The sequence below is a fragment of the Paralichthys olivaceus genome, chromosome 7, assembly GCF_024713975.1.
Source record: "Paralichthys olivaceus isolate ysfri-2021 chromosome 7, ASM2471397v2, whole genome shotgun sequence".
NCBI lineage: Eukaryota > Metazoa > Chordata > Actinopteri > Pleuronectiformes > Paralichthyidae > Paralichthys > Paralichthys olivaceus.
In genome coordinates, this window is record NC_091099.1 from 24,839,708 (window position 1) to 24,865,153 (window position 25,446).

The 25,446-nt window shown below is 40.1% G+C and overlaps 1 protein-coding gene across 4 annotated transcripts in view; it reads left to right on the top strand.

The window, feature by feature from the left end:
* The first annotated feature begins 6,615 nt into the window (after positions 1–6,615).
* mgat4c (mgat4 family member C) overlaps positions 6,616–25,446 on the top strand; it is a 101,611-nt gene continuing 82,780 nt past the window's right edge. Inside the window, exons 1-2 of one of the 4 annotated variants that reach the window (XR_011243488.1) lie at positions 6,616–7,140; positions 22,670–22,762. The gene's annotated coding sequence lies outside the window, so the exon portion shown is untranslated. Of the gene's footprint in view, positions 7,141–18,426; positions 18,636–22,669; positions 22,763–25,446 lie in introns of those variants that run through there. The other 3 variants (XM_069528770.1, XM_069528771.1, XM_020078527.2) reach the window with 3 other exon arrangements.

Genomic DNA, 25,446 nt, shown 5'->3' on the forward strand with positions numbered 1-25,446 from the left:
GACATCAATGTACAATTAAATCTACAACACAGTGTGCAAAAAGCAAAAGGCAAAAGTGTGTGTGTGTGTGTGTGTGTGTGTGTGTGTGTGTGTGTGTGTGTGTACACATCTGATTACACATACACATTTACGGATTCCTGTATGCATTCTCCAATTTCGGTAAACATTCATTGATTTTTTAACAAAACTAAACTAGTGCACATGGATTGACATACAGTAACACAACTCCCACACTATCTCTCTCTCTCTCTCACACACACACACACACACACATACCACACAAGCACAAAAAATATTGCGACAATATTCACTCCATATCTGAATACTTCATGAAGACAGTGTAGGCATCCATAAATACTGTATGCTTAGTAAAATATAGATACATCTATATATTCCATAATTACAACCATATTGGATAGTTTCATCTAAATATGCATTTTGTAGACTATCGGTGATCAAGAGAAAAATAAGTTAAAAAGTAAATACGTAAAAAAGTACATGTTGAAATACTTGTTTTTCAGTATGAGCCTTTAGCTCCTGTAATGAATCCCTTGATTCAAACCCTCATGAATGTGAGGATTTTGCCTTTGAAACTTCAAGACGTTTTGCCCTCAACACATTCATTTGAATAAAGTCGCCAAACAAATACAGTAAAAATCTTAAAATAATCGAAACATCCCTCCTTGTTTACATCCAGCAGTCAAAACACAGCGGCACGCTCGCAGCGTGACGGCCGCCCATGGGATCTGCCTTGTATTTTATGCATTCACACAAACCTGTTGCTGGCCCTCTTCTGCAGCGTCTTACATAATAAATGTGACACACAGCAGAGGGAATAACACTAACCCTAACAACAGCACAAAGCAACAGTCACAATCAACAACAACAGTCACAAAGTAAATGATCTTTTCCTGCTGTTATTCAAAAGATCACTTTCTTATCTCTACTTTGTGTTGCATGGTGTGTGGGGATGGGGCCCAATAGTCTAGTTCTGTTAGCGTATACAGGAGAATTTTTTTACTTGGGTGACCTCAGCAGGATACTAACTCACCAGCAGAGTTCAAGGCATTCAATTAGAGTTATTTGGACACTATTAACACTTACAGCTTTGTGTTTTGTTACATGTGAATAGAACATATGTATTAAGTGTTATGACGGGAGAATGATTATTCTTGTGGTACTACCACCTTATAAGGCCCATACTGAGCAACAACTTCCTTACTTACCATCAATAAGCAGTAGTTAGGAGGTTATTGAGGGAAAACTGTTAGTTAATGGCCTGTAGTTGTAGAATAAGGTCATGCAGAATAAGGCATTAATAAGTGCTTTATAATGACTAATTAAGAACCAATATGCTACTACTATGCATGCTACTAAGCAACTATTTAATGGTTAATATGTGTTCCCTAAAAAGTCTAACCAAAAATGGATTCAACGCCGGTGTTTGGCTTTTCTGTAGCTGAGGCTGGAACAGCTATTTCTGGACACACTCCTATGATTCATCTGTGGCTGTTGGGAGGTGTGACGTGTCAAGATGTGTCATTCCACTAATTGTCACTCTGACTTATCGGGAGCCTTCTGCAGCCCCTGAGCTCTCTCCTGACCTGAGATAATTCAGGCACAAAACTAAGCAGACAGAGCAGGTTTTATACACCTCAGGGAAGAGGAATCTGGTGTGGCTCTCTGGAGGTTTAGTGTACAGCTGGACTGCAAACGCCTTTGGGTTTTTTTTGTTTCTTCCTGTTTGTCAGATTTTAGATCCTTGGTGGAAAAACATTCAGATTCATTAACGGTACATAAAACGTACATGGAAGTACTGTACATGGAAACACACTCCACCAGAAGTAATCATCTTGCATGCATAATTTTTACCATGAGTAAGTGATTACACATAATGAGCTGCTCTGACAAAACTAACATGGGGCTTTGCTTTGTGGTGATTATTCACCCAGTCAGTTATTTTCCTTTCCTTTCCATTTTATTGAGTTTACAACCCTATAGAAGCGGTCGGGAATCTTGTTTGTGCTTCAGTGCCATAAACATATATTGAGCATGTGTCGCACTAACCTCTGTAGTGCAGGAACTATTTTTCTCTTTGGCAAAGCACTTGATGTCAGATGGTACTGATGCAGAAGTTCCTGAAGAAAAACCGACACATAAACTGGTGTAGCAGATTTGAAACAACAATAAGGCTCGTTCACAAACTGAATGAGGGTTCAGCTTCAGCTCACTCACCACAAACCTTACCCACGTTGCATCGTATCAGTTTGAATGTGGTCTTATGAAAGCTGCTTATTAGCATCCAAACTTCTTTGATCTTGCAACTCATCCAGTTTAGCTGCATGTTTCCAGCTGCGATGATCCTTGAGATTGGCCTATTTCATTAGTGCGAGCGTGTCCGTGTAAACTGGGCAGACTGATTTTTCTTTTGATACCAATAATCATTGTTTGTCCATTTCTCTTGGAAAGCACAACTTGCATCTATATTTTCAGTTGCCATGATGCTTTTGAGTGCTGACATGTAACAACTAATTGTATGAGTTTCCTTCAGCCTCAGTGCAAGCTAACAGGCGTACAGCCAGTAGGGACCACCCTGAAGCACGTATTAGTCTCCTATTTTATGTGGTTTTCTTTGATTGCAGTAAAGAATGAGTTGTTTCAATAAGAATTTTTTGAATTTCAGAGTTGCTTTTTTGTATTTATGAATTGTCCGGAGGGCTGCATTATATTTTCTAGCAAGCTGTATACTGACTGCAGGCCAGAGATTCTCCACCTCTGTACTATGCTCACAAAATAAAGATGTGCCATGATACCAAATATACAGCACAGATCGGTGTGCTTAGCATTCCTGTTAATCAGTTTCCAAAAGCAAAAGGAGAAGCAGTGTTCCCATCATAATCATTTCTTCAATTGGCTATAATCAAAATTGTATATTAACAATGGATCAAAATCACTTTTTTGTGAAAGTGGTCACATGACACAGAATTATCAAGTGATAGTGACCTAAGTCATAGTGACTTTCAGCTCATCGATTTGGCTGCACAGGCTAACCAGTTGTAGCACTCTCACTTATATCTTTAGTGTTGTTGCCAGTAGACAGCTATTTTCAGGTACAATGCTCTGATAAACCCACTCTACACCATATGTCCAGCACCAAACCACAGCAAAGTTAGCAACTGGATGGTGACTATAGTGGAGTTTTTAGCAGCTAGAGAGATCAACATTACCTACAGAAGTTGGTGGAGACTGAAACAGAGCAAAAAAGAAACCGAACTGGACTGGACTTTGTCAGGTACTATATGGTGACATATGTCAACCAGCAAACACATTAATGATAACAGCTTCATCAGATGAAGATAATGTATTTCATATTGTTTCACACTGCACCCAAGTGTCTTACCCTGATAAGATGACTGAGGACTGAGGATGTTTCCCAATATGTTTTTATGTTTATGTTTTAAACTCATCTTGAGAATTGGAATATAAATTTTACATTTACCTGGAAGTGTAACAGTGTATCATTTTTATCTGTTTATAGTCATAGTATATTTAAACGTTGTCTATGGTGTACATAGTACCACTGTTTGATAATTTCATAATGTATCAATGCTTTTCTTTGTTAGTTTCAGTTGATCTGTTTCGGGCTCGTCTTTGCCACTGTAACACCTACATTTCAATGGGGTTCAATGAAGTTAATATCTCTTATCTCTTCTCAAACTGTCTTCTACAATTAGCAACTACAGTGATCACATGAGTATGAAAATAAAATGATGTGGCCTTAGAAAATAGTGTCTCCAAACTGTACCGAGGAGCAGTTCTTGAGTGAGTGTACCCCATCCTCCACCAGATGTCTACTGGGAGTGAGCAGGATCATGAATATATGAATGAACTATCTCCCAAAGACTGAATATTCAGGCCTGCACTGCCATCAAACTGAACCTTCCACAACTTCACCACTACTGGCAGGCTTGGTATGATGTCTGAAACTAGATATAGCAGACAACATTGACCGACTGTGCCTGGCTTGCTTTTTTTTTTCATCTACCCCAAATAAATGCTTACTTCAAATATGACAAACTGCTAGCTTTTATAATGAAGGTGCATTTATGCACATTTACTTCTCAGTAGCCTGTTATTCAGGAGGCTCAGAATGAATAAACCATTCCCCATCTGGTATAAGCACCCATCACGATTACACGCAAGGATGCAATAGGCTAATTTTTTGGGGTCATGCTACGCTCTCCTTTCATAATAATATCCAAAGTATTTGGCTGAATTATATGCTGGGGTATTTGTGATTATGATATGAATATGCATATAAACAGCTTAGCCCAAATTTGACCTCAACTGAAGCTTGAGCTGGTATCCTCAGTATTCCCTCTCTCTCTCTCTCTCCCTCTCTCTCCCTGTGACTGTGCTCATCATTGTGAACTCATTTTCACTAAAAGCTTGACTTAATAAGCCCATCACTGATACTTAGATTGGTTAAGATTGATTAGGAGCAGACAATGATCTTTTTCACTTTATCTTTCTCCAGTTACTAATGTCTTGATTCTCGGTTATTGAGCCTTAAAACGTATGGTTATAAGAATGTTGGGGATATGGTGCGACTGTATTGAATCATTCACCCAACTCTGATCCTAACAAATACAAAACAGTCATCACAGAAGAATTAAAAGAATGACAAATGTCAATGACATAACATTCTGACAAGATTAATGTTAAGGACATTAAGAAAATGATCCTAATTGTTATCAAATTGTGTTTCTAGATGGATAAATATGCATTTATGGACTTCCTGAAGTAAACAAGTGAGATAAACTAAAGAGATGTAGCATATGATCTGCAGTTGTCAGACAGGAGTTAATGGTAAATACAATCTGTCGCTTCATATTATTGTTATTATTATCATACTATTTAAACTGATAACAAGCATATTAGCAGTGAGCTCTGTAGGACAGAGAAGATCCAAAAAGCACAGAAGAGTCTCTCCTGTGGTCTGCAGCCAGTGAAAAATGTGGAGAAGACAATGGGGTGATCGATGATAATGGGTCTCCCACCTGCACATTAGATAGATTGATAGATAGCTATACACTTTTGTCTATCCCAAGTGACAGAAATTCTCCTTTTGACAGGGCTCAATAATACACACATAATAAACAATTGACAACACAGAACATATTTAAAGGTTCAGTGTGTAGAATTTAGTGACATTTGAAGTTGGAGTCTACGTTGGAGCTGTATACCCCTCACCCCCATTACAAACATGAAAGAGGCTTCCAAATGTCATAAAAACTCAAAAGTTTTGTCCAGTTTGGACTACTGTGAAAGAAATATGGCGGCCTCTGTACAGAGGAACTGGCCCCCGATGTAAATATAAAGTTTTTTAATATAAAGGGCCCATTCTAGAGTAAAGAAAACGACAATTTATTCAATTTAGATGAAACACACTAGTGAAAACATCACTGGGATTATTTTACATTAGGTTACTGCCAATAGATCCCTTTCACCTAAATCGTTCACACTGAACCTTTAAGATCAAGGCTCAACAATACACATGATTCACATTAAAAACACATGGCTCACATCTAAACCCAATTCCAGAATAGGTAAATAAGAAGGGATTCAAAAACAGTTCAAGTGCAGTGTTGTTGATTGTGGGAGAGGGATTGAAGGATTTCTTGTGGAGCTTTTATGCCTGATGGCAGTAACTGCAAGGACAGGTGGAGGGGGTGAGTTTGGGGTGAACCAATTATAATTCTTGCTTGATTAGCTATACAGGAGAGTTTTGTTTTGTGTTTGGTGGTGAGGGTGTTAAAGGTTCAGTGTGTAAGATTTAGGTTGAAAGGATTTGGGGCAGAAATGTAATACATAATAATCCTAGTGATGTTTCCACTGGTGTGTTTCATCTAAAATGTATGAATTGTTGTTTTCTTTACCATAGAATGGACCTTTATATTTAAATACTTTATATTTACATGGAGGGGGGGGTCCTCTCTGTGGAGGCTGCCATGTTTTTTTTACAGTCGTCTAAACTGGACAAACTAAAACCTTTTGAGTTTTCATGACAACTGAAGTTTACCACAGGTTCTCCTTCATGTTGGGAAGGGGAGGGTGAGATTTGGAGTATCCAGCTGCAACATGCAAGTTCACCTCTAGATGTCACTAAATTCTACACACTGAATGACCGGTAAACAAGAGAAAAAATATTCTTGCTAACATGGAAAGTCCTGAGTTTCCTCAGCAGGTGGACTATTTGTTCCCTGAGTTGCCCCAATACAATGTTGAATTACCGAATGAATAATCGGTCATTTTTATTTTTGCATGCTGTTGATTTCATTTTAATAGATTTAATGATGTTTTAAATGCATATTAAAGTGTCTTTATTTGAGATAGGGTTCTTTATGACTTTAGGTTGTTAATGTGAAAAGTACCTCTGGTAGATAAACGAAACATTTATAGACTTTGTATACGATTTTCTCCCAAACTCATGGCATCCCAAAACACCCTCACCAATTATTTTTACCCCAACTAATCAACTCACAGAAGGGGGGCCTAAACAGCTCCGCACCCCTCTTTGGTCCCCCCAAAAAATCTTATTAGCGCCCTTGGGTTTGAGGGTTACAGCCTCGTCTTCGTGTTTTATTTGAAACAGGATGCACTTGGTTTTGCAATGACAGGTGGAACCAGGGATCTGACCGTCCGTGCCACGCATGCACCGCTGGAGCGCACGAATCCGATCGCACCGCCCTCCTGTCCGCCTGCTGCTGCCGGGAGGAGCGGAGCGGAGGAGAGAGCAGACCGGAGCGCAGCGTCAACCAGTCACGGTACCTTAGGGATGTGGTAGCAATTTCGACAGCTAGCGATGCCCCGTGAAATCCTCAGTGAGAGCTGAGGGCGAGGAACAAAGCGGATCGAGAGGGGAGAACCGCGGGGAGGAGGCGCATCATCAGCCGCTGCAGACATTTCCAGCAGCGCCTGCGTGCCCGCCTGTCTGGGGAGTCGTGCGGGATCGCGGAGCGCGTCGGAGCCGGTGTCCGAGCCAGGGTGACCGACAAGAGGAAGAGACAGAAAAGGAGAGAGCTACTCCCCCGCTGACACCTGCATGTGGCCCCTGCAGTAGACTGTGCTGATGTGGAGGTGAGTACCACTGTGCTGCTGTGAGGAGTTGATGTGATTGTTGCTGAAGGACGCACAGGTGAGGCCACGTGGGCACAGGGAGAACAGGAGCAGCACGCTTCTTCTTCTTCTTCCTCTTCTTCCTCTGTGTGTTTGTATCCATCCTGCTCTGCAGTGTGTCACCGAGTCAGAACTTTGTGCACATCGCAGCCTGCCTCGCCGCACAGACGTCACAGCATGTGGGGCTGCGTGTCTGATAAGATCAAAAATGCAATAAGTCACAATCACAGAGCATGAATCCAATTTCTTTCTAGACCAGCAACCGAGGCAGAGTCAGACGGGGAAGAGTGTCCGGATCTTTAACTACATCTGTAAGCACATTATAGCTCCAGTGAAAAACTAAAAACAGCTGGAGTCATTGTTTATCGAAGAGAAACATGGATCTCAGCCGAGTAAATACATCTGACTTATTCTCTGGAAAAACCACTCCGGCATATGTTTGTTCTGTGAAGTATATGCAGAATATAATAGTTAATAGATTTGAAAACAGCAGCATGCTTTCAGTGTACAAATACAGAATGATGATTTGCTCTGTTGTTTAAAATTATGAATGAAAGACTTTGAGGTTCTGGACCAAACAAGCTACTGGTAATTGAAAATGTCACCTTGGGCTGTCGGATCTTATGAAGGTCCTCTTCCCCATTTTTTTTTACTTTTTATAGACTAAACCATTAAAATGATTTATTCTACTGAGTAAACAGCTGCTGGGTGGACTAACACTGAAAATATGTTTTAGTTTTAAGTTTCAATCCCATAACCCATAATCCTACGGCCTACATCCTCAGTCACTCCAGTCCTCTGAGCATCAAAGCAGCAAAGAAAAGAGAAACACAGTTTTAGCTCTTTTCAACTCCATGCGTAAAACGTAAACAGCTTCTTTCCATCAAGAGAAAAACATGAAATGAAATTCTGACACGAGTTTACTTCACGGACCCTGAAACTACAGTATAACGGTAACGCATCACCGAAGGCATGCATTGTCCTTAAAGTCGCTGTAGAATTGCATCATCTGCCAGGGCCGCTCATGTCCTGCGGTGCGAGTGACAGCTCCATGGCTCACGTGAAAGGCCTGTAGCAAAAGGAGCAGCTCATTACAAGTGCAGCAGCTCGGGCTTCCTCTGGCAGGAGGCTGCTGGCTCATTAGGGGTCACCGAGGGGCGAGTCTCCCACTATGAGCCTCAGCTTGTTACCAGAGCGCTCTGTGCAACCGCTGTTAATTGGAATGAATTCATTTTTACTGACAGATTGCAAAGACATACACGAGTCAGTAAAACGGTGGAGAGCATTTTTCGTTGTTTAAAAATGTATTTTGTGTAATGGCAGTGATGCTCTGAGTTTGACAGCCTGTTTCCAAAGAAGCAGATTTGATTCCCACAACAGAAAATAGGAGGAAAGCAGGACAGCTCACCAGTGTGATAAAAAACAATGTTGCATTCTGCTCCCGGCTGCCTCTGCTACTCATTGTTTGCCTTAAATCTATTTGGTAGTAGGAAATTCCTGACTACACAATCTGTAATATTACTATCCATCTATCAGAAAATAGACACCAGCATTCTATGATTCCATGGGTCTGTGTTACAGTCCATTCAATGGTTTCCACGGAAAAATACAGATACCTCAGTGGTCAGCTGTTTTTGTTTTGTGGGTAAATCACTCCCTAAATTGGCATCAATACTGAATTCATTTGTAAAATTCAGAGTTTCAGTTTAAACGTTGATGAGAACCCACCTGACAGAAATATTGCTGTTAAAATACTGAAACGCTTTATGTGAACACATCACCAATGTTGCTTTCAGGGGGAGCTGATCCCTCACTGGCTTCCCATCTGCGACACAACCAACTGTGTTCGTTCTGCACGAGCTGAAGGTCCCATTACAGGAAACTCAGCCCCAGTCGTCAGCAGCAGTGGTCAGGAAAGTTTGCCACCTGTTTACCAGCTGCTCTTTGTTTCTATGGTGAGAAAGTCACCAAGAGTCAAAATAGATAAATTCGATTTTCATGTCGTACAGTGTTGCATATTTTCACGTTTTACAGGAATACAGAGGAGTGGAATTTTGAGATTAATTTTTAAAAACACACAATGAGGCAAATGATTGATGAACAATTAACACACGGATGCAGAATTTTTTTTTCACTGTGCTTTTAAGGGACAGCATTAAAAGATAAAACTAATTAAGACCATTGGGGCTCTATCTTACACCCGTCTATACTATCTTCTACACATTTGTGATGAAAAAGTAATTTGCATATATTCACATATGAAAGCCAAACACTCCTGCAAACTACAGACCACCTCATTGACGCTTTGAGCAGAATCTCATCTGCTCTGTCCATGTGCAGTATTTTTTGCACAGTTCGGATACGATTGTGCAGCTGAGTCTGAGTTTGCAGCACAAGGGTCTGCAAACAATATTTCCCAGCAGCAAAATGACTCGACTACTAAATTAAATGACTCATGCTTTCACTTTCATTCATACTGTACCAGTAATTTAAATAAAGTCATTTTTCTTAAAAGGAAGAAGAAGCTTCTATTGACCCTGTGTGCTCAGGCGGAACATAGACCCACAAAAAGCTCTAATCCTTTATACTTTTTGAATGGAATCACATGCAGGCTTATTTCTGCGGCAGTTAAAGCTCACGAGATGAGACTGTCTATCTGAGGAAAACATTTATGCTTGTAAATTGTTCAGAAAATCTATAACTTCATATGACTTAATAAAACAGAAGCTGTTTAACAAGTTCAATTGAGTACGATTTCAATGATGGATTCAGTAGATGTCTGCATATCGGCTGCCGCCGGCTTGGTTGTTAACAAAGGTGCTTCGGCTACCCTCCTCCATCAGTCACCGTAGGAGACCCACCCCATTGTAGATGAGTGATTGTGATTGGCCAGACCTGTCTAAGGTAGGAGGGATGAGAGTTGGGACAGATTCATATGTGAGTGCTAATAACCATGATCTCACTGATTGACATGCATGATTAAATCATCAACTCTTCAGGTAGTCTGGGCAGCCACTCACTTGATTTTTCTGAGAAAAGCTTAAGACAAATGCTACAGATATCTGTCACTCTGCCTGTTGACCGCACCCCCCCCCCCCCCCCCCCCCCCCGACACCCCGCCTGTATCTTACCATGTTTATTATCCGAGGTGACTCAGGTCACGAATGCCTCGGCAGCCGGAATGTATCGGGTGGCTGCTGAGCGCTGCTGTGACACGAAGGATGTGAGGCGTAAGCGTCAGAGAATGAAGGCTGCTTCAGTGATAGTGGATCTGAGCTCGGGTCTATGTTCAGCCGCCGTGAAGAGAAATCTTAATGCCAGCGCTGACTGAACCACCACTTACTGACTTCCTGCCTGGCTGAATGGGTGAAAGAATGAACCGTACTTACACCATGCTTAGCACCGATGCCAAGATTAGCAGAGGAAGGAGCTGAAACACTCCAGGCATAAATCCAGACTGTATATTCACACAGTCAGATGCATTGATGTTGCCGTCAAGTGCTTAGCTGGTTCAGTGAGCAGCGTGATGCAAAGCTTGAATACCATGTTTATTAAGCGAGGAGAGAGGAGGGGTCTGGGTGTAATATTCAGCACCGTATGCTCCGCATTAGATGTCTCCTTCTTCAGGAAGACAGAATCACTTGTTGTCAGGCACCCAGCATCTTATAACTGAGTTTACTTTGAATGGAAGCATCTGTCATTGAGTTGTTCCTGAATTAATTTCATTTAACTCAGTTGATCCTGAGAAATCAACAGAGACTCATCATTCATTTTTAATTCAGTTAGTGAATAGTTAGATCCATTTTCTTCCAATTTCACCTAGATTTTCACTTAATTGAATCATTTACTATTTAAAGTGCATTGCTATAAATAACATGCAATTGTCTTCAGAATCTAATTCTGTACTAATGGAGAGCAAGACTCTTACTTAGAAAAGTTTTTCTTGTTTGTTACCATTAAGGAGGTTATGTTTTTGTCTACATTCATCTGTCCGTCTGTTTTTTTATCAGGACTTTGCAAAAACTACAGGATGGATAACAGTGAAACTTGGTTAAAGGGTGTGGTAGGAGTCAGGATCCATTTCATTTTGAAGCACATCCAGATCAGGGGGTGGATCTCCTTCCTCACTTTCTTAAACACTTTGAAACAGGGCTTTTGGTAAACACTTTCATTGATGCATCAGAAGAATTCACGGATGTTGATGAAAAAATTCAGATATAAGAACTGATATAAGGACGGATATTTATGAATGTGTGCAATTTGGCACAGATCCGAAAGCGAAACACTACAATTGATCAAAGTTGAAAAAAATCATAAAGAAAAAGAAAGAAAAATTATAAAGCTATTACTAACACTTTTGAAAACTGTTAAACAGATGTTCCAAATAATTATCAAATACTTTCAATGCACATTTTTGTTATACCAAATGCCAATGCTACAAAACAGGGTTACGTTAAAATCCAAGATGATCCCTCACATACACGAAGAGCTTGGGCCAACAGCCTTGGGATATTTACATATCTGCGTGTGTCATGTGCATCATCTTTTATCTACTTGATATAATTTAGTGTTCCATTGCACTGTAATTAAACTCTTACATTTCTATGGTTCTTTAGTGTTATGCAGTAATCCAGCACAATAAGTTAATCATCTCATCCCATTTACATGTCAATATCTTAGCACTGGGTTGTAGTTTCCGTGCCTCCGTGAATAATATGAAGTTAATTGAGCAGAGCTCGGGATCAAACCTGGATACAATGGCCCTATCAGAAGAAATGAAATTAAGAGCACAGAGTTTTGACAACTGAAGCATTAAAAACTGGTACTTCACCAGTGTTAGATGGTTTTTAATCAAATTATTCCCTGCTGCTGTGAAGAGATTTAACATTTGAGAGCATTGGTTTACTTTACTGAATAGAAAACAGTGTTTGTTAACCTGTAAAAACCTGTTTTTATATTTCTTACATTAATGTGTAAGGAAATTATTCATACCAATCCTTAGGCAATGCACTTTATTGATTGGCTTTAGTATTTATAATTTTCCCACAGAGCCCGACCTCCACAGATGTATCAAGCTGTGCATATATATACTTCAGGCTGCCTCAATTAGGCCCGACCCGTGAGCGCAATGAGATGGCTGAGATCACTGTAGCAGATACTGCTGCATCGAAATATTTCTTTTCAATATTTATCAGTTGGAAATAATATGACATATCTATTGATTGGCAGGAATGGATGTAAAAAACAGGGAGGGGGGGTCACCCATCTTTATTTACAGTCATTGTTTTCAGGATTGGAGCCATTTTGTCCATTAAAAGAAAAAGCTGAAGCCAGGCATATAAATATAGCTGTTGGGGGAATTTCACTCTTTAACATTCTTTAACATAACTTCATCTATTCTTTCACTGTTCCCTAGTGTTTGATTTGCTGCTCGGTAGAGACAGGGAGCTTTAACTCTTCTCCGGTGTGGCTTCTCCATTCTTCTTTAGCACAGTGAGAAGTTCATTCTCCATCGTGGCTGGACAAAAGCCAAGTACAGCTACTCAAAACACCCACAGTGAACTGAAAGGGACGGTTCATCAAAAAATGAAAATTCACTCATTATCTACTCACCACTATGGGGATAGAGGGGTGGGTGAAGTGTTTGAGTCCAAAAAACACTTCTGGAGTGTCGGGGGTAAACAGCGTTCAGCCAAATCTAATACAATTGAAGTAAATAGTGACTGATTCTTTAAACGTAAAGAAACAACAGAAAAACGAGAGAGTGCTTTTGCCTTGGCTATTTGTATTACTATTATGACTTTCAGTTGGTAAATCTGTCCTTGGAGGATTTTATCTAGTTTCTGCACATGCAATGTTTTGATCCAAAGTGGTCCCACTTAGGCTGAACGTTTCTCGAAGAATCATCAGATTTGTGGATTGAAATTATGTTTGCAAACACACACAATGTCTATATTATGCAAACAAAATAAATAGTTCCGCAGTTTTGTGAGTATCTTAGCTGAAATACAATGTGAAAGTAATGTCTAACGAAAGGTTTGTGACCTGGGGAAAAGTCCATCCATCCATTCATCCGTTAGCTGTAGCACTTGCCCTTTGAGGGACGCGGGGGGTCTGGAGCCAATCCCAGCTGACGTTGGGTGAAGTCTCCAGTCTGTGACAGGGCCAACGCATTCACACAGATGAAGAATTGAGATTCACCACTTAACCTGACCTGTCTGGGTTTTGACTGTCAGAGAAATAACCCAGAGTACCTCTCTGCAAACCCCAGACAGAAAGATGGCAGATTCAAATCAAGAACCTTCTTGCTGTGAGGCAGCAGTGCTCACCACTGGACCACCATGTCACCCAAGTAAGTCGGGCAGCAATGGTAGTGAGTAATGCAGAGTAATGACCAATTTAGTATTTTTTGCTTTTGGACAGTTGGTCAGAGTATACACACATCTCACATTGTACTATTTATACTGTTAAATATCCCAGAATGTTACTTTCCACTATTCAATGAAACTTGATGCAGTGGGGAACAGGTGGGGTTATTTTATTATTATTTTGAGTGTAAAAATTATTGGTTTGTCGCAGTAAAAAGAGGAGAATAGGAAACTGTTGCGTTACAGCACTAAACCAAAAGAGGGTTTGAATAAAAACCCTCAGCTTTGCAAACTACTCTTCATTACAGGGAAGGAGTTGCCTTTACAGCAGCATTAAGTCTCCTTGTGTTTTGAAGTGGAATGATCTTAAACTCACTGAAGTGTGCTTTGCCTGCTTCATCTTCTGTGTCTGTGGCTATTTTCCCTGAGCGTCACCCCCTCTGATGCTCATTTAGCATAATGTGACTTTCTGCCCATTAGAAGCAAAGAATGGCTGCACTCGTACCATTTACTGCCAACTTTCCCATCCACAAAAACATGTCTGTTCTAATGGTTTCATCATTGTGTATGGATTCCATTCATTAATCAATAATGTATCACTGCTGTGTCGTTCTGCTATGGTAGCACAGCATGCACTACTGGAATTAAAGGGACATTTTTCTCAAAGTTAATATAAATGTTTTCCAGTGGTTTCTACATACTAGTTTGTGTGTGTGTGTGTGTGTGTGTGGGTTGACGTGTTTACATACCCACTGAAAGTTCAAACATGTCCTTTTTAAAGTTAGTTTGCACTTTTGAAGAACAAGTGAAATTCCTTTCATGTCAGTTGTGTTGGTGAGGAGACAGAAGTTTTAGAGAACACCAATAAAAAAAATACAAAATCTGTATCTTGCACAGTGGATGATCCAGGGCCATGATTTCAGTGTCACTAAAAACTGGCTGCCATGCCATGCCATGCATGCTACTACTACTTTAAATTGATTCTTATAGTAACACTGAGCAATAAACAGTATTTGATGTCATTTGTTTATATTTGACTTACAACTGATCCACTTCATATGCTCCACATACTGTGAGAGGCTGAAGCTACATGTGCCATGTTAACAGCAGTTTAATGTTGATTCATTGTTTAATTAATTGACAAAAAAATGTGAACAATATACTTCAATAGGTGTAGTTCAATGTAAATGATAAAAAAGTGAAGGTCAAAACAACAAATATCCAAACTCGACATTTGAAATTAATGCTTGGCAATAAAACAATGTCACTAATTAAGGCAGTGTGATTTTTACTAACACCAATTAAACACAAGTTTAATTGGTGTTAGTAAAAACACAAGTTTAATATATATTAATATAATCAATATAATGCTTATGTATTTTTTAAGCACCGTGAAGAGAAATAACACAATAATGACAACCATAATAATAATTAATGTAGTATTTGGCATTCTCTGCCAATAAAGATGTTTAAAACCTCAATCTTCATCACTTAAACTAGGCTAGTCCAAAAATGTGCCATATATCATGATAATTATCTTTACCAACTGTCATGAAACATTTATTTTGATAGGCCATATTGCCCAGCCCTTTTTGGGAATGACACTTTACATTTCATTTAGCTGTCACTTTTATTCAAGCCACTTACAATAAGTGCATCAACCATGAGGATACAAACCCAGAACAGCAGCAGTCATGTAAGTACATAAGCTTGAAAAAAAACAAACTATAAAGTGCTACATGTAATTGCAATATATAAGTGCAACTTACCTTTTTTTTTTTTATTATTAGACCATCATCTTCTTAGCTAAGGTGTAGTCAGGAAGGCTGAGCCATTATATACAACGCAACACAGAGTTATAAGAGTCTCCTTGTTGTCTTTAATTAGGACTGTAGAGCCCATAATGGGAGCTAATGGATCGCTAGACAGCAGCACCAAAGTGCCAAAGAATCAAAGGACAGTGGATTCCCTTATGAAATATGCATCAATGACATTGAAATAGAGACTAAAGGCAAGCCATACTTGTTTGGAGAATGGGGTGGAGGGCTGGTTGAAAAAGGTTGCATAACCATGCCATATTGAGATTCCTTTTTTTTTCCATTCACACCAGCTGTTGATGAAGGCATGGAGCGGCTTTGATCAGCGAGAGGAGCTGTGCTGAGGTTGACATTACAGATGAGGACCTGAAGGCGACTGAGGCTGCCTGCCGGATTTATTTATTTATTTCTCATCACAAAGGAGTTTTATTTCCACAAGCTGCTGCTGAGAAACTAAAGAAAAGTCAACACTTTACACATATATCTTTGCTTTGTCTTTGAAATATTGCTTCACCAGATCAGATTTAACTGGGGATTGTCCAGAAAAGGTTTGAGTTATAGGGTGGCTCTTTCTTTTCATATGCAAATCCCTCTAGAATATACAGGTGGTGAATGTAGAGCAGCAGAGATTTCAGTCAACACCGACCCTATCAAGGATTCCCTCCAATTGTTCCTCAGAATTTGAGACTGTCTGCGCTGATATTTTGTCTTCTGCAGTCCCACGGTGAACAGCTCTCATCCAGCTCTTTAAAATTACTTCACTGAAAACTCAGATTGACAAAAGTACAAATTCCAAAAGTCAGCATTTGTTCAAGGCACCTTGGGACAGTAATTCCAATGATGCACCTGCGACTGAAGCTGCTCATTGTCGTTACCGATTTATCACAGGAATTTCAGGCGACACAGGTGCTCAGACAATATGTAGAGGTGCTGATTCTCTGGCTGTCGGGAGCCTGGTCTCGAAAACCGTCTGAGGATACTTAAAGCTAGGAATCATTTTCAGAGTGTGACTGTCTGAAAGGCTTATACATGTATAGTGACTATTGTGATCAACATCACATGTACATAGTTATTTTAGGAGGAACTACACATCCCATAAACCATTGAGAACCATCCCTTTCCAATGACTTCCAGCACACACAATTTAAATGTGTTGTTTAAATATTGTTTCAACATATTGTGGTCTGTATCTTGTATGTATGCATGGAGTGCTTCACATAATGTACTGTATAGTATATATGGTAACAGTGAGCTCCACCAGTGAGGAATGTTGCTAATACACCTGAGGATTGTGGGTAGTGCAGTAGTTCTATTTGACATTGCAAATAAAACATTGTTTTCTTGAAATCAGTTGATTCCATACAGACTTGTGGCCTCTACAGGAGCAGATAACATTGTTTCACAATATTCTTTCTTGTAAGTAATGCAATTATATGGCTATGACTTGAAATGTTCCTTCAGAACAACACTGTTGTCAAGATACTTACTTGACACTTGGATTTAAGAGTATGCGCAGCATTGTTGTGGATATTAGCCACAATATATATATATATGCAAAAGAAAGTATAAAAAATATAATAAAATAAATAATAAAAATATAATCATTTCCAATACATTGACCAAACACGTTAATAATTCTCATCATTTGCTAAAATACAGCTGAATTTAAAATGTCTATTGCTCCATGAGAGGATGTTAAACTTGATCCCTTCACATTTCTGTTTCGTCTCATCTATTATAAATATAAATATATTAAAAAAGTGCTGTGTGTCAGTGGCGAGGCTCATGCTCTGGGTTTTTGACTGTCGATGTGGAGAAAATGACTGTGGTACTGGCTGGAGAGCAGCGTGTGTGGAGTTGTACCACCCTCTGTGACAAGCCTCCTACAGAAGTAAATCAACTCATTACTCTCTGTCTGTCCGAGTTAGCTCAAAGAACTGGACCCTGCGTCACTACTCAGTGAGATTTCAAAGTCAGTGACGGATTTGAAAAAGAAAAAAAACAGGTACCAACTTGATCTCGGCTGCTCTGCCTCTGGATGTAAAACTTGATGAGACTAATGATTACTTTTGGCACTTACTGGTGCATGCATCATTCAGGAGCTGACTGTCAAACCCACCAATCCCTGGCAGAGTTACACGGCAACATAGGAGAGGTCTTTATTTATGTCATATGGGTGCATGTGAAGTAAGTTATTTTAATGAAGCAGTAAAATGTACTGTAGCAAAAAAAGGTGAATATTCAAGGGCTGGAAGGTTGTTTTAAAGATCCAGACTCAGAAATTTAAAGCCTCGCTGGGCTCATTCTCAAGCCAAAACAGAAGCATTACTTTTATTAAAGTATTTTCGTGGTGATACATCACCTTCGTACAAGAGCTTTTGGCTGGATCTCTGCTCTATTTAACTTGCTTACTCGTCTCTTTTGTCGAAAAAAATATGAGCTGTCCATTTATGCCAGTCACAGGCCATGCACAGACCTGTTGACACTGTCGCATTTCCTCAGTCCCCGGGAGAGGTCAATGAATGTCAGACACCCCCTCACCCCCCACACACCCACACACACACACCCACACACACACACACACACACACACACACACACACACACACACACACACACACACACACACAGTGGGGTGTCTCCTAGAGAATCTAATTCTGCTGCTTCCTGAGTTCTAGCTCTTCAGGTACACATCTGTCATCGCCTTTTTAATTGAGCTCATGAATTATGGAAGTTTGTGCTGCTTCGACCCTAAAATGTAATTAGTTTACAATACTACACACACTTTTTGAGCTGCAGTTGAGGAAAGAGGGTGGGGGGGGTATACGTTGTTCCTTTAAGGTAGGGAAACCGGAAAGTGGAGGAAAGAACCAATGAGAGTCTAGCGTTTTTCAGAAACTGACAGTGGCACCTTGGCAAGGAGAATTGTGCTTGGGGGGGATAAAGGGGGCGGCCGCGATGGGATTTGTGGGGGGAGGTGTGTGTGTGTGTGGGGGGATTGCTCTTCAGAGAGTATAGGCGAATAAACGAGAGAGTGAAGAGGAGGGGGAAGAGAGAGAGAGAGAAAAAAGAACATCCATGCGCAGGAGTGGGACAACAAAAAAACTCTGGTTGCTGGGCTGTACTCACTCACTGCCTTTTACGGTGACCATTCATCCCCAGTTTACTGAGAGGCAAGAGTCATTGAGATCTTAGACTGGTGGCGTTCACAGAGCTCCCCCACAACACGCACACAGTAACAGGACTGAGATGTGTTCAAATGCTGTGGGCAGGTGAGTGTGCCAGGTTTTCTTTTCTGCTGCTGCTGCTGCTGCTGCTGCTGCTGCTGCTGCTGCTGCTGCTGCTGCTGCTGCTGTGAGAGGCGATGCTTCCCTTCTTGGATTCCTGCTCTCCGCACGCTGCTCCTGTGTGTGTTTATTTTCCAAGCTGATGTCTTAGTGGAGCAATATCTGACTCCTCTCTGGCAGCCTCCATCTCTCATGCTGCTTCTCTCCTCCCTTTCAAATCAAGCCCCACCACCAGCACCACCACCAATCCTTCCCTATCGAACACTGTCCTGTGTTTTTCCTCTTCCATCTTTCTCTTGCCACTGACTGTGGGACATGTTACCACGTCTGATCCATTGGAAATAACTCATCGCAGACACACAGCGCTCTCCACCCTGCAGCAGTGTACCTGCTGAGCCGGGTGCACAATGTTTACCTCTTTGATTATCCAACTTCTTAACCATCTCACCAGTTGCTGCTGCTTTGTTCATCACGGCAATTAACGTGTCTCATAATTATTATGATATGTACCCCTTTAAAATATGGCAGGAGGCATAAGTGCAAAACTGTGTCATTGTGTCATGTTTGTGTTTTCACCTCCATACAGCTCTGTCTTCCTCACTCGCACTCCTGCTGGCTTGCTTCAAACAGTGAGAACTTCATTTCACTTTTCAGGAAAAAGCTTTTCCCCCCGCGCTCAGAGCAGAGGTTACCAAACAGGTAAACCTCAGCTGTCCCATTTGAGTGCTTTAGCGATCGCGATGAATCGCCTGCCTGGCTCGCTTGGCTCTATTTCATACCATTGTCTGCTCACTGTGATTAACTGGTCTGCGCTTGTGGCTCGGGTGATTTCTGCTTTGTGTTGAGAGCTCGCCTGCAGCCGGCGGACGGGGCTTCGGCGAGGGGCCGGCTGCCAGGATTGGAGGGTCAGCTGATCGGCTCTGAGGTGCGGGAGATTTATGACCCCCCAGAACAAAGCTGTGTCTGCTGAGGGACCATAAACCATAAATCAGGGAAAAGTGGGTCAGATTGGGTCAGTGCTCATCTGCTCACTACAGATCCTTCTCTCTATTTTGCGAAAGATTTTTCTCGCCGCACCTGACTATTTCACAATAAGTGACTTTTTCCACTCATGCGGAAATAAGTGGACCTGTTAACGGTAACCTGTTGTTTACAGTAAGGGTTAACGATAACCTGTTGTTAATAGTTATTTAATGGTTAACCCACATTAAATAAACCTGCATATACCAGTTTATTTTGATGTAAAAGAGGAATAAGTGAATCACCCCCTAATCCGTTCATTATCTCCAGCTGTGTTCACCCTATTGGCCTTTTGTCTTCTGTTCATATTAATCATCCTAATCATATCCTGTTTGTCTTTTCAAGAGGCTGATGAGAGTAAAACGGCACGTTGTCATTCTGGCAGCAACTTGTTACAGATTGTACACTAGGCATTCCACTCTGTTCCATCTTCTTCCAGTCTGTTTGATTCTGATCGCTGCTTTGACTACTTTTGTGATTTGTCTTCCTGAGGGCAGTCGGAGCCAATGTGAAAAATTGATTTTCTGCAGAAGGATTAGCAGTGGGGTTACAGCTATAGGCGTGCAATATATTACAATGATTCATCTGGCATCTGCTCGCCAAAGTAGGCTAAACACATCCGTTATCAGCTGCTCTATGAGAGTGATATTTAACAGAAACATGCACAGGCATACAGCACACTGTAATCTTTACTGTCAAGGCAGTGGGCGATGGGTATGGGAATTGCAATGAATAAGTTGAAGCTGTGTTTTCGAAGTTCAGACAGCTTGAGTAGGGAGATAAATAATCTCTGCCAGGAAGGATGGATCTTAATTTATTTGTGTCTCTATTGTTGCACAAAGAGACACCGCACACTGCTGCTGGAAATCAAACAAATGCAAATGCCGGCTGTGGAATGGAAATGACTGTGAAACATCACAAGTCTCTCAGTATGGCTGCCATAACAGCAGGGATTTGTACTTGTGTTTACAACAACACTGATAATATTTTCTACTATTTTAGGGGAAACATGAATTAAGCCTGAGTGTGAGGCATGCTGCGTTAATGTTTTTCCCTTTATCATGCTAATACCTGACAGGTTCACAGTTTGTCAGCAATATGTGGAACTCATATGCATGTATACGTGTTGTCAGCAGGATAGTAATAAAGCCATGAGAAAACTCCCTTTAAAATAGTTTTAATCAAAAGATTCTCCAACGTCTTCACATCATTTGCTTTTCATTATGGAAAGTGAAAATTACTGCAGCTTGAAAAGGTAAAAATGACCTTTACAGAGCTAAATGTTAATTTATACACTGTGTGAAAATAGCGAAATGTTTCCAAAGTGCTTTATCTGCTGTTTGTGGCTTTTCACACATTTAGTTTACATGTCCTCAGTAATCATGCTTAGGTTTTGTTGCTATGATGCTTTTCACCGACAGTGTTGCTATAATGGGTTACTAAAACAGCATAATCATGTCTCCAGGGTCAGCTTTCAGGCCTGCGTTAGTTTATTACTGCAGCACAATCTTAGGGTTACATTAGTTTGGACGTGGCTCAGGACTTTAGTGGAAAACTGTTGTTTAGCCCATTAAAACAATTCCCAAAGCAATTTAGTGGCATTATTATATAGTAATATACAGCATAAAGCTGCAGTGATTTTATCACCATAATATGAATGAGGAGGAAATGTAGAAAAACATAATGTTATAACATATGCACTTGGAAATCAATCCGTTTTAATATCTTTGAAAAGCACATTTGGCTCATTCTAGTCCAACATGTCTGAGCACTAATGCTGGATTTGAATGGCAGAGGGAAAAATAAAAGACAGTTCTGCTGCTGGGTGAAAATGTAACACTGTCAAAATGAACTAAACATTTGAGCTTATAAAGATGATCTATATCTGTTCTGTTCAAAATCATGAAGAAGTTTCTTTCTGGACAGGAAAACTGATGTCATTTGAATGTATTTTTCAGACACACAAGATGATCACCAGCACAGCTTGGACAATACATAATTAAAGCTCCTCTTTAATTGATTCCTCTGAATTGTAGAAGACTTCCTGAATTGTGCCGAGCGCTGCTCTGTACCTTCAGTTTGTCTCCGGAGAGTCCGCTGTGCTTTGAAGCGACATGTTTCATTGTGCTTTGAATTCAGCATCAGGCGCACATCTGTTCTATGGGTTTAACTCGTCGACATCATCGAGCATGATAATTTCTCCCCAGACAGCCTTGAACGAGCCATAATGTCATATGCAGCGAATTGATGGGTTTTATGCTTAGTGGGAAATAAATCAATTTGCCACGCAGAGTAAGATTTTGAAATTACAGCACAGAGCGGGGCTGCCAGAACTCACTTATCTTAGAGGATTTCAGATATTTTTGGACACATTACAGCCATGCATTCCTAAAAAGGACATTACTGTACAATCTTGATGATAGGCTGATGAATTGAAGTTACTTTAATCTCAATTTGTCCTCAGCTGAAGGAATTAGATTGACAGGTCAGATATTATGCACAGCACTGGGCTTTAATAACCCATATAGGAATATGATGATAAGAAAAATGGCTATCAAAGCCTCATTTCAGCACGGCGTTCAACAATCGAACTCAGACGTGCCATATTTTATTGTGAACCGTGACGTCAAACAAATAAATACTATAAGGGAAAAAGGCTGAACCAGTCGTCTCTTCCGTCTCTAACCTTAAGGATCCTCCATGTTAAACTACTTGTGGAATAATGCGGTTAAACAGTCACGTTTGTCATTACTGTGATGTTTTTAACAAGATTGTTCATTAAAATATAAAAAATGAATGAAAATAAATCCTTCAAAGTGCAAGAAAACAACAGTGCAGAGTTTGTATTTTGCCATGCTAAGCCCCACATGTGGCTGCAAAGACTCACATGGGGATGTCCATAATGTCCTGTTTATCAGAAACACATTGAGGTTTTCATTTAATAAAACGACCTATATTTTGGTACATTTTGTCATGTTGTCCTCTTTTTGTTTTTGTAGCTGACACACTGCAGGGACATGCGAGCCACATGAAGACGCCCTAAGATCCTACGCATCTAATGGAAAGCAGCCAGATATACTATTAAAGTCAAGGTGAGACTGAGATACTGCAAGATATACACACACACACACACACACACACTCTAAATGCTATTATGTATATAAATCTACCAACCCTAGCTAAATATCTTAAATATCTTAGCTTAGCATCGAAGAGGCGAGACAAAAAGTTTATAATCCACCTGTAAAGCTCCCAAAATGTCAAAGTGTTTCCTCTCTACTTGTTGTCAGCCACATTTTCAGCTGCAGCAGGTCATCAATCTTCAGGCCACTGCCTGTGTCATTACAGTTCTGTAGACTATCTCATTTCACTCCTCTTTAAAACATTTTTTGTTGCTTTTGAAAAGATATTACACATCAGCACAGTGACACAAGCAATAAACCAAAAATATTAGTATGTGTATTTACACAAAAAATAAAACTCAAATATACTTAATTCCCAATTCCAACAGTTCTTTCAACACAATCAAATGCTTTTTGTAAACTGCATATGTTGCATAATGAAATAAATAATTGAAAAACGTATAGTTTATATTCACGCGTGGAGGATGTTCCCACTTTTCATTTTGTAGGTGGTAAAGTTTGAATGTCATTCTATGATATCTAAGGTTATTGTAATTCACAGTCTTCATTTCGATTTTTGCTGAATTATTCTAAGTAAGAGATGCTGAAGGCTAATGTTACTGGCCAAGAGGCTTTGCGGTGTGCCAGCGTCTAACAGTAATGAGCAGAGAATATGGGCTTTCTTAATGTGGCCTAAATTTGCATTTTGCTTACTACAGAACTGAAGGCAAATTACATCTCCTCTTTGCCAAATTCCAGTCTGCTGCTGAAATAAATACTTCCTCTGCTCTTGAGTGATGATATTTCCTGACTGTTAAAACAGTAGTTAACACTGGCTATTCAGAAGTAATTAATTTTGAACAAAAAGCTTTTCCTCCTCTATTGTTAAGCAGTTTTTAACCTCTTTTGTGTTGGAGACCCAGAGCGTTGAATAACACTGTGGCTGAACCTGGTTAACTGCAGCTCTCTGACACTGTTAGGAGTGGAACAAGCACTCTGCATTACCTTGTTGTCGTGTCACTCTACAATGCCATGCTTCACCACGTTATGTCACAGTATTATCACAATCCTCTCCATCGACATGGGATGAAATGTTCTGATATAAGATGAAAATAATTAAATCACCAAAAACATCTACTTCAAAAAATACATTTGAAAGGCACAAAAATATTAACCTTAAATAAGCAAATTCCATTCTCTCTCATCTCACACACCCTAATATATACGCGTGTCGAAGAAGGATGTGACCAAACTGTGGAAATGTAACAGATTATCCTGCAGAAAGTAAGGACGTACTTATGTTGTCATCTCATTCCTTTGTCTCTGGGGATGTTTTGTGATTAAGTTAAAAAAATATTCTAATTCATTGAAACATTATAAGAAATGATAAGAAATGGCCAATACGAGCCTTTCACAGACAAAGTGATATTGGAGTATATATTAGGTGATATGAAAACGTAATTCGAGTTCTATATATTTGGTTGTATTAGTGCTTTCTTTTTATTCATAGTTGTTTATAATAAAGTTAAAGATTACACCTTTTTTATAATGATATTATAGAGATCATGGACAATTTTAGGGGATTTATATATTTATATATTGGAAACACTGCATTTCAAATGCATAATAATATTTCTTCTATTTTTCTCTTTATTTATCAAAAACAGAATAATTTTCTGAGCTATGCTCAGTAGAGGAAAGTTTTTGTCAGCATGAATCAACTTGTGGACGTGTGGGAAAATCTGTGATAACAAACCTGCTCCTGTCAGAGAGTCTGGATTTCTACACTCATATTATACAAAAAATGAGTCTTGTTCATCAGCAGCAATAATATTCACTGTGGTTTTAAAAGTGATGTTTATAGCTCGATATGTTCCACTGTATCATCTGACTTCTGATAGTCTGTTTTATTTTCAGGGTTTTATAATGAGCTAGGACTCAGACCTTCAGAATAAAACCTGCACAGTTTTCTCTGGATGTGTATCAACCCTGCTGGTTGCTGCAGCGTCAGTTACCACTGATGCGTTTCCTTTTCCTCGACTTCCAGTTGCCTCTCTACCCTGCGTGGGATAGTGGGAGCAGGTGGAGACAGGGCAACACAATGAATGGGCAGCAGAGGTAGTAGCGAGGTGGACCAGAGAGATTAGCTGGGAAATTGACACTGACAAATCTCATACATTAAGGCTTCCTGGGAGGCGGCTATCGGTAGAGGAGGTGCCAGGTACCATATCCCGCAAATGGGACTGGGCTTCCTTAATACTCAGCTTGCAGCATGTTGGAAAGCCGAAACCACCGCGTCGTCCACAGCCCAAAAAAGATAAGAAACCCAGGTGCGCACAGAGACATTTCATTTGACTAATGTGTTTACAGCCAGAATAATGAATAGAGTGAGGAAGATGAGAGTAATTAATTTGAGCTTTTTCTAGCTAAGTAACAAAGCAAATACGGGCAAAACTGTTTCATTTCCCTTTGGAGCTGGAGCTTTTTCTCCCTGTCTTCCGTGCCTGTTTTAATGAGATAAAGCCAGACGTCTTTGATAAGGAGTCCTAGCTACTTTTGTTAGTAGTCTAGTAGCCTTTTGATGTGTTCTGAGGGTGTTTGCTCACATTTTCCTCATGAAAACCAAGGACACAGCCTGAATGTAGCATTTGCAT